Genomic DNA, 9,642 nt, shown 5'->3' on the forward strand with positions numbered 1-9,642 from the left:
TATATATATATATATATATATATATATATATATATATATATATATATGTGTGTGTGTGTGTGTATGTATATATATATACAAGACTAATCTCTCTATATATGTATATGTATGTATATATATATGTGTGTGTGTGTCTGTGTGTCTGTGTGAGACTTTAGATCTTGTTAATTTTGGTGTGTGATGCTTTTATTTTTTCAAGTATTTTATAATAAAGTTTATTAAATAAAAAAATATAAATACAAATAACACAGTAATAAGTGGCAAAACCTATAAGCCAAAAGACACATATACTCTAAATATGATGATTAGCTTTAGATATCAATTTATTACAACTTAGAACGATCTGGAAAATTTTTCATTTCAGTAACTTTTTCTCAGGTTAGGGTGGAAGCATGTCTGTGAATGGTTGTCTTGATTGTGAGTTGGTGTGGGAAGATCCAGCCCATTCAGTGCAACACCATTCCCTAAGGAAGGATACTGATCTATAACAGAAAAAATAGAGGCTAGCACAAAACAACAGGCAACATGGGAGCATTCATTCATCTCTGTTCTTGACTATGGATGTGATGTGACTACCTGCTTGAGTTCCTGCTGTGGCTTTATCAAAACACTGGGCTAGAACTTGGTATTTTAAGGTAATATAAGACCTTTTTCCTCAATTGCTTTTATGTCAGGGTATTTTATCACATCAATAAACATGAAACTAGGACACCAAGATATATGCAAAACACAACAAAGAAGCTCAAGAAACACAAGATCACAACCCATTCAAACATCCCCATCAGCTGATAGTTTCTCAACATCAGAAAACAAAGCATTTTAAGTTGAAATATTTGGAAAAAAAAAAAAAAAGGATGATAGACAGCCAAAATAAAAAAAAAAAACAAAAACTCTATATGAAATCAGGTTAAGACAAAATACAAAAGGAAGTTTTCAAAGCCAATGAAAAAATTAGTAAACCAGAGAAAAAATTAAAGCATAAAAAAATTCACCAAAAAAAATTGTGATGCTGAAAAAAAGAAGCAAATAAAAATTCAGGAAATGAAAGAATCAATCTTCAATAAAAAATACAATAAGAGATAAAACCCAGCAGAATAAATCTCAGAAACAGAAAAAAATGTGGAGAAAATAATATATGAAGACATAGAGAGAAGGGAAATTCAGCATGCATGATTAAAACTTTGTAAAAGTCCATTGCGAGAGGCCAAACTTAATATGAGGGATGGAAGCTGTGATATAATAAAAGATATAAACAAGTTATTCAATAAAACCACAGCCAAGAAATTCCGAAACCCATATAAATACATATCTAAACCTTGAAATTAAATATTGTCAACCAATATAACCACACTCAGAGAAATCATCTACTACAACTGATGGATAAATTATATTACCAGATAAATAGAAGGTACAATAATTCATGACATCTTAGGTAACACTGCAGTACTGCAGAAAGTTTTGAAAGAAACAAATTTACAGAAGAGAAATGAAGACAGTTTCACAAACAAGAACGAAGGGGGAAAATGCGCTTCATGGAAACAGGTAAACAAAGGAAAACTAGGAAAGAATCAAGCATGGTTTACAGAGCCAACCAGCAAACATTAAACACTGTCATCAATATGCTACATTGCACTTATTGATTTGTATATGTTGAACCAACCTTGCATCTCTGGGATGAAAACTACTTGGCTGTAACATGTGATCTTCTCAATGAAATTTCAAATATAGTGTGTGCTTTGTTAATATTTTTACATGTGTGTTCACTAAGGATAAGGGTATTTTAATTTATAATTTTCTTCTTTTTCTTGTTTTCTGTGGTTTTGGTATCAGGATCATATTGACTTTATATAACAAGATTGAAATTATTCCTAACCTTTTCCTCGAGAAAGGAATAATATCAGAAAAGACATTTGATAAAATTTAGTGTAAAGAGTACAACAGTATAAAGACTACATATAACAAGCTGATAACCAACGTTATACTAAATAATGAAAAATAAACTATTTCTTCTGTGCTCTGGAGCAAGTCAGGGGTGCCCACTGTTTTGTTCTTATTCAGGTTTTACCTTGAGCAATATAAATGGAAGAGGTACAACTAAGAAAGCAAGAGTCTCAATTACACTGATTTACAGATACCCATAACTGGTATTAATGCTCATGAAGAATACTCTTTGATATGATAAATAATTTCAGCACTAGTAGACTACAAAAGCAGCATGTAAAAATCAGTAGCTTTTCTTCAGCAATAAGCTTATTGAAAAATAAATCAGAAAAAATATTCCACCCATAATAAAGGATTAAAATGTGTAATTAAAACTTAAGAAAATGAAAAAAAGAGTAGGAGCAGTCACTCGCATGAACTCAGTTGCCTGCTCTTTGATCACCAACCCTTGATGAGGTAGCCTTACTAGGCCACAGAGAAAGAGGATCCAGACCTGAAAGAGAATCCAGATGAGACTTGATAAGTTAGGGTCAGATAGTAGGGGAGGAAGACCTCCACTCTCAGTGGTCTACTGTACCGACATGGTGGAGGGATGAAAAAGGGAGGGTGGAACTAGGAGGAGATGAGGGAGGAGGCTACAGCCAGAATACAAAATGAATATCTGTGGACCTGGAGAGGGGCAAAGGAGCAGATGAGGGAGAGAGGGTGGAATTGGGAGGGGAGGAAAAAGGGGGCTACAGCTTGGATACAAAGTGAATAAACTGTAATTAATATAAAAAATTTAATAAAACAAAGAAACAAAACAAAAGAAAGAAAATGAAGAAAGAAGTTGAAGAAGACAGGGTTGAAAGACCTTGCCACAGATTAGCAGAAATAATACTGTAAAAGTGGCTACATTATTGTTCTGATTTTATTTCTTGATATTATAAAATATCATGACAAAATGAAAATTAAAAAAGAGCAGGGTTCATGTATTTTAGAATTTTTTTCTAGTTCTTTGAAGAGTATCAGTGAGGTCCTGATGGGAATTGTATTGAAAATGTTAATTGTAATAATTAACTTCAGTTGTCAATATAGCATCATCTACGATCACCTGAGAGATGAAAATCTTGAGTAAAAAGAAGAACGCTAACACCTAAAGATACGCTGATTTACTTCTTTGTAACTTATGGTTTCTAGAACATTCATAAATACTAACTTTAAAAGCACATCTTCTGGAGATATCTAAGTTTAATAAACCTGTTATTTACAATCATAAAAAAAAGAAGAAGAACGCTAGAGGTGTGATGATACCTAACCTCAAATTATACTACAAAGCCATAGTGACAAATGGGGTTACATGAAATTGAAAAGCTTCTGCAGAGCAAAATAAACTGTGAGAGAAAGAACAAAAGGCAAAATTCATGGGGAAGATCTTAGCCACCCATTCTTTTTTTTTTAAAAGGGGGGATTAATATGTAAAATATATAAAGATGATACCCTCCAAAGAACCCCCTGCTAATCAATAAATGTACCAGTAAACTCAGCAAACAGTGCTAAGAAAGAATAAATGACCAAAATATTTTAAAGTGTTCACTACTTTTAGTCATCATATAAAGACAAATTAATGATACTTTATTATTCCATCTACCCCAGTCAGCATGGCTATCATCTAGAAAACAAATGACAACAAAGGTTGGTGAGCATGTACAGGAAGAGAAACTTTTTCCCTTTAATTGAAAATAGATTTTTTTTCTCATGTAATGTAGCATGATTTCAGTTTCTCCACCTTTCATCATTCTCCACCATTCACAAGTGGTTATCATTTGGAGATAGCTTCCAGGTTAGGGATGTGGGCATGTGTCCACTTCTCCTTTAAGCAAAAGACAAATTTATTTACCCTTGATGAAGTTATAGACCTGTGTAGCCACAACAGGACTCAGCTTTCATAAAAAGAAGCAGAACTTCTATATTATATAGCAGTGTCACTCAAGGGCTTATACCTTAAGGAATCCATATCCATGTTAATGCTGCTCTGCTCACAATGGTAAGAAATGGAATCAGCCTAGATGACAATCAACAGATGAATGGCTAATGAAAATGTCTTACATATACAGTATAGAAACTTACTCACCAGTAAAGAAAGTTGAAATGACTGAAAAACTAGTGGAAAATATTACATGAAGTGAAAAAATCCAGGTTCAAAAAGACAAAACCGCATGTTCTCTCTCATAAACAGATTGTAGGTTCTAAACATTAAGTCCACATATTTAAGAGGAAGTAACCAAAAAATTATAAAAGAGCCTATGAGAACAGAAAACACAGAGTAAGGGAAGGGATTGAGGAAAGAAACCACACGTAGAGATGGATATAAAAGGAGGAGGAAGAATTATTAAGGTGAAAGGACAGTGGGTAAGGGTGAAAAAAAATGAAGGAGTGTTAGGTTTCAACTGAACACGTAGAGATCTTGTTCTTGTCATTGGTCCCTCAAAACTGTATTTACATGGCATTTACACTGCATTAAATATTAAAACAATAAAAAACAATAGGATCTAGAAAATAAAACAGTGTTAAATATTTTTATAACCTAATAAGTGTAACGTACTTCAGATTCAATACATAGTTGCTGTATGGCTTGTGTACTTGTAGCATCAAGAGACACTAAGGGTCATAAATATGGTATGTGTATACATATACATACATATACAATATGCCATACACGCATATGACTTCTAGAACCATACAGCAAGGCTCAAATAAAGAACCCTCTTCTCAACAACATCACTACTGAAGGTGGTTAATCATCAGTGCTGAGTTGACAAAATACTTGTATTATCTGTCAAGTGTGCTTAATATTGTATGTGAGCGGTATCTAGATATTAGTCCAAAAAGAATTCCACAACAAAGTATTTTTGGAAACGCTTGGATATTAAAAGCTAACAAGCACATTTTTAGTTCCAGAATTTTCCAGAATTGCTACTAACTAGACTGTAAGTCTCTGAAGTAAGAATGCAGTATTTAAAGTGATCTGATATTTAAGTACTGGAATCCCACTGAACAGTATTTATCTCATACTGAAACATGGAAGTGAGAGTTGGCCTTGGGAATGTTAAAATTCTAAAATCTGTGACTCCAAATATTTTCTAGATTTAGAAAATTCCATAGTTTAATATGATTTCAGAAAATTAATAAGCCTGAGGTGAATATTTTGAAAAGCTACAAGTTTTTTTTTTAACTTTTTTTTTTTCTGTTTTTGAAACAAAACCAAAGAAACACTGCATGTAGCACAATTCAATACTCACATCCATTGTTTGGCAGAAACAAACAAAAGGAAACTTAGAGGAAATTTCATGTGTACAGCGAGTCTCATAGTAGGCTTCAAGGTTTCCTGAGGGTGTAGTGTGGCTTCACTCCTATTATTTAAGGTTCCTTGAAGAACAATGTTCCAAAAGCATAGTCATAGTTGAATTCAGGGTTTGGTGAACTGGGTGAACTACAGAAAGATGAGGTTGTTAGTAAAATGTTAGTCAGCCAATGAGGCTGAAAAAATCTTATTAAATTTTTAATTCTCTCTGTGTTTCTCCCCCTTCTCTCTGCATATTATGCTTATAACAGTTAATTCAATCAAAACTCAGACTCACACATATGATGAGTTGTTTTTCTCACTTTCATTTCTAAGAACCAGCAGAGTATGAAGGCTAATGCCTATAACTCCAGAACTCTGGGAATTAGATGAAAGGATCACTGCTTGTTTTAAAAGAAATTTCATTACGGATACATCATACTTTATAAGTATTTTTCATTTTGAATTATTTGAAAGTGTGCAATCTGAAAATACAAATTTACTTAATCTAATAGTTAATATTAACTCTAATTTTTTTCAATAGATCATAATGAAATATATTTAAAATCAATTCTTTATTATAAATTTGATTTTACCACTTACTAAAGACAAAAAGGAAATTTCATATTAATGAAATGTATGTAGCCTATTTCTTTTTAACATAAAGAATTAAATCTCCACTAAACTTTTAATACTACAGGAAATAGAGCATTGTCAGTGTTTTTCATAGCTGATTGACATTTTGATTTTTTTTTTACTTTTTTTTATTTCTTTTTTTTTTAAATCTTTTATTATTATTTTTTTATGTAAGAAGTGGGAAATAGTAAGAGCTGGAGGGAACGGGAACTCCACAAGCAGAGCAACAGAACAAGATAATTTGAACACAGGGAACTTCCCAGAGACTCATACTCCAACCAAGGACTATTCGTGGAGATGACCTGGAACCCCTGCACAGGTGTAGCCCATGGCAGTTCAGTGTCCAAGTGGGTTCCATAGTAATGGGAAGAGGGACTGCCTCTGACATAATCTGATTGGCCTGGTCGTTGATCACTTCCCCCTGAGGGGGGAGCAGCCTTACCAGGCCACAGTAGAGGACAATGCAGCCACTTTTGATGAGAACTGATAGACTAAGATCAGAAAGAAGAGGAGAACCTCCCCTATCAGTGGACTTGGGGAGTGGCATGCATGCAGAAAGGGGAGGGAGGGTGGGATCGGCAGGGGAGGAGGGAGGGGCTTATGGGGGGATACAAAATGAATAAAGTGTAATTAACTCTAATTTTATAATGATATTTTAACTTATTCTTTCAGATTTTCATAAATGTGCAAAATGTATTTTGATCTGATTTACTATTCACTATCTCCACCACCCAGCTCTTTTCAGTACACACCAACCTATTTCTTTCTTGAATTCATTATCTTTTCCTAGTATCATTATCATTATCCCCTCACGTCCAGTTAGTGCTGACCATGTGCGGATTGGCTGTGAGTCCATGTATTGAGGCATGAGCAATCAGGATAGAGTAGGAGTGTCCAAGGCCCCACTACTAGTTGAGGTGGTATTGGCAGTTTATGACTCACTGTTAAGGAAGGAAGAGTCACTTTTTTCTGGGGGAGGTCATGACCATTGATAGGTTGCTCATACCCCAAAAGATGAACCCCTAAGGTCGAAAGCAGAACAGAATTGTGGATATAATCATAAATATTAAGAAGGTAGTTTGACAGTATGACCAAGTAGTGAAGTATCACCAGTAGCTCCCCTACCCTTGTGTTTTTTGTGATACCCTCAGTCATGAACTTTAGACCACGTCTTTAGAATCAGACACAACAGCCAGCCTATGACGTGAGCCTCAAATCTAACCAGAACACAGTTGGTTCTCTCTACAACCACCATGCCACTATTGCACCGTGGGCACAACTAATCGGGAAGGGTGATATTGTGGTATTCAGGGTCCAGTGCTGAGAAAAATCACTGATGACTTTTCTCCTGCAGCAGCCTCTATGGCACTTTTCAGCACTATGAGAACTAGCTCTCTGGGAGAAGGCCTCTTGATCGTGTTCAGATTGATTTCTTGATGTCCTACAACCAAAGTGTCTGATGTCTTCAACTACAGAGTCTTATCATTTAGTTGTAGTAGATAATCAAAAACAATGTCAATGCTGTTTTGGATTTCTCTGAAGCATCACTCACCAATAATTCATAGAGGGATATCCACTTGTCACTGAGATTTTCATTGACTGATTTTCCATGTGACTGCTTAAACCATCTGTATAAAAATTTAGGCTTTGGCTACTATTATTTGCCTCTAAGCCCTCACTGTGATGTAGGTATTCTTAGCATTCATTTTGAAGGTACTCCAGCCTCTTGATTGAGTTCAAAAACATCTTTCTCTTTTTTTTAAGAGAAGGGTTTGATATAGTAACACACTTTTTCTCTGTTAGCAGTATCTATTTTATCTCATCTTAATCTACTCTATTTAATACTACAGGTACTAGTAACATAAAAAGTCAGAAATGTATTGAAAACAGTTTTGGGGACTAAGAAATCCAAGATAACAGTGCCAGCATTTGGAGGGCTTCCTGCTGCATCATGATGTATCAGCAAAAGAAGCCCAAGCGTGAATATCACTATCCTTAACCCCATGCATACAAAGAATCCTCTTGATGGAAGCACTTTTGAGCCACCTCTTTCTAACATTAGTTCATTATAACATCTGAACTACATTAATTTTTACATTAATTTTATTGTCTTCTAATATTGAAACTAGTCTTGGTAGTCTCACAGCTGCATCCAACAGAATTTATATGAATTTCAACAATGTCATTCAATGAATCCCGTAGAGATAAAATTCAAGGCATGATTTCCATAGACAGTGTTGCCAACTACTTGATTCAAGAACCATCGACATCATTTGCAGAGTAGGTCATGGAGTTGGTTGGTGACTATGAAAGGGAAAGTGGGTCAACCTACCAGCCTAAAAATAGCCATTTGTGAAGTGCTACAAAAGGCCTAGCTGGAGCATTGTATTATAGCTATGGGTTGCTGGGAAACAAATAGTGCTGAAAAGAACACCCTGCCAGAAGGGTTGAGTCACTGTTCTGTGTGCAAGAGTGTGTCGTTCAGAAGGCAGAAGCAGACTACAAAAGAGCAATAGCACAGAGGAATAATGAAGAAGCCCTAGGTGGAAATGCCTTCTGTAGTCATTTTAGTTAGCTTGACCTGGGAGACTACATTCCTTTTCACGAAAGTGTTCAGCATAACTAAAGCCTGACAACAAACAGTGAGTGTTCACGTTGCGTGGGCTGACATCAGTGTGATGGAAAATGAAGTTACAGAAAACAGAAGGCATTTCCTTGAGCTATCTGGAAACATCAGTGCAATTAATTTAGCATTTAAGGTTTAACATTTTGTACTAAGGTTCAAAAGTTTTATCTACCTTATTTTACCCTTAGCATTGCCTACAGGGGTTCTTTCTAATCCAAACAGCTGGAATATATGAACATCTGGAATTTCTTTGAACCTGTCACTTAAAACCATTGTCTCTATGTAGCTCACAACAGAAAATAACATTCCATATGACATAAAAATCTATCCTCAAAACTCCATAATCTTTGCCCAATCTGTATAAGTCAATATACCAAAATTATAGAACTTCGTGAGGATGCTAAAAAATAAAATAAAATCCATGTTGCCTCATGTCTGTGCATGTAATGGGTTTCACCTGGCCAGCTCCTCTATCGTTTTCTCTCAAGATGCAGTTCATTTGCAGTGTCCTCATGACAACCTTCCTAATACCCAGTCTAGACTAGACTTTCTTCGGATATTTCCCATAAGACTTCCCACAAGCCACAACTGACTGTTTTGACATCCCTCCCGAATTTCTGGAAGACAGAGACTATCTCTTAGTCCCACCTGTCTAGATGAGGTTATGCACATAAAATGCTATGTAAGTGTTTTCAAAGCAAGTGCAGCAATAATCATAAAAATCTTTGAAGACAGGAGAAATGGTTGAAAGCTGGTAAAACTGAGTTTGGATGGCGCTAGCAACCTGCCCAGAGTCATTTATCACTCTGACTTAACATTTTTCTACAGCAGAGTACCAGATGCGAGTACAGGAAATGTTGGACTATTATTGCCAAGATGATGAGTGTACAAAACAGAAACACTGTTACTCCTGGTTGTTATTTGGAAAAAGGTAACTCTCCTTGTTTTTCACAAGTATGTCTACAGTTTGCAGAAGATGAAAGTCTTTCTCAGCTTAAATACAGAAGTCTAAATTGGACTTTTTGTTTCCTTTCCTTACCTCCAAGATGATTTCTCCTTTATGCTTTATCTATTTACTGAAGTAAAATACAATTACTTGTCTGGTAGAATGAGAAAA

The sequence above is a fragment of the Psammomys obesus genome, unplaced genomic scaffold (genome assembly GCF_907164565.1).
Source record: "Psammomys obesus unplaced genomic scaffold, mPsaObe1.curated_primary_1811, whole genome shotgun sequence".
NCBI classification, from domain to species: Eukaryota; Metazoa; Chordata; class Mammalia; order Rodentia; family Muridae; genus Psammomys; species Psammomys obesus.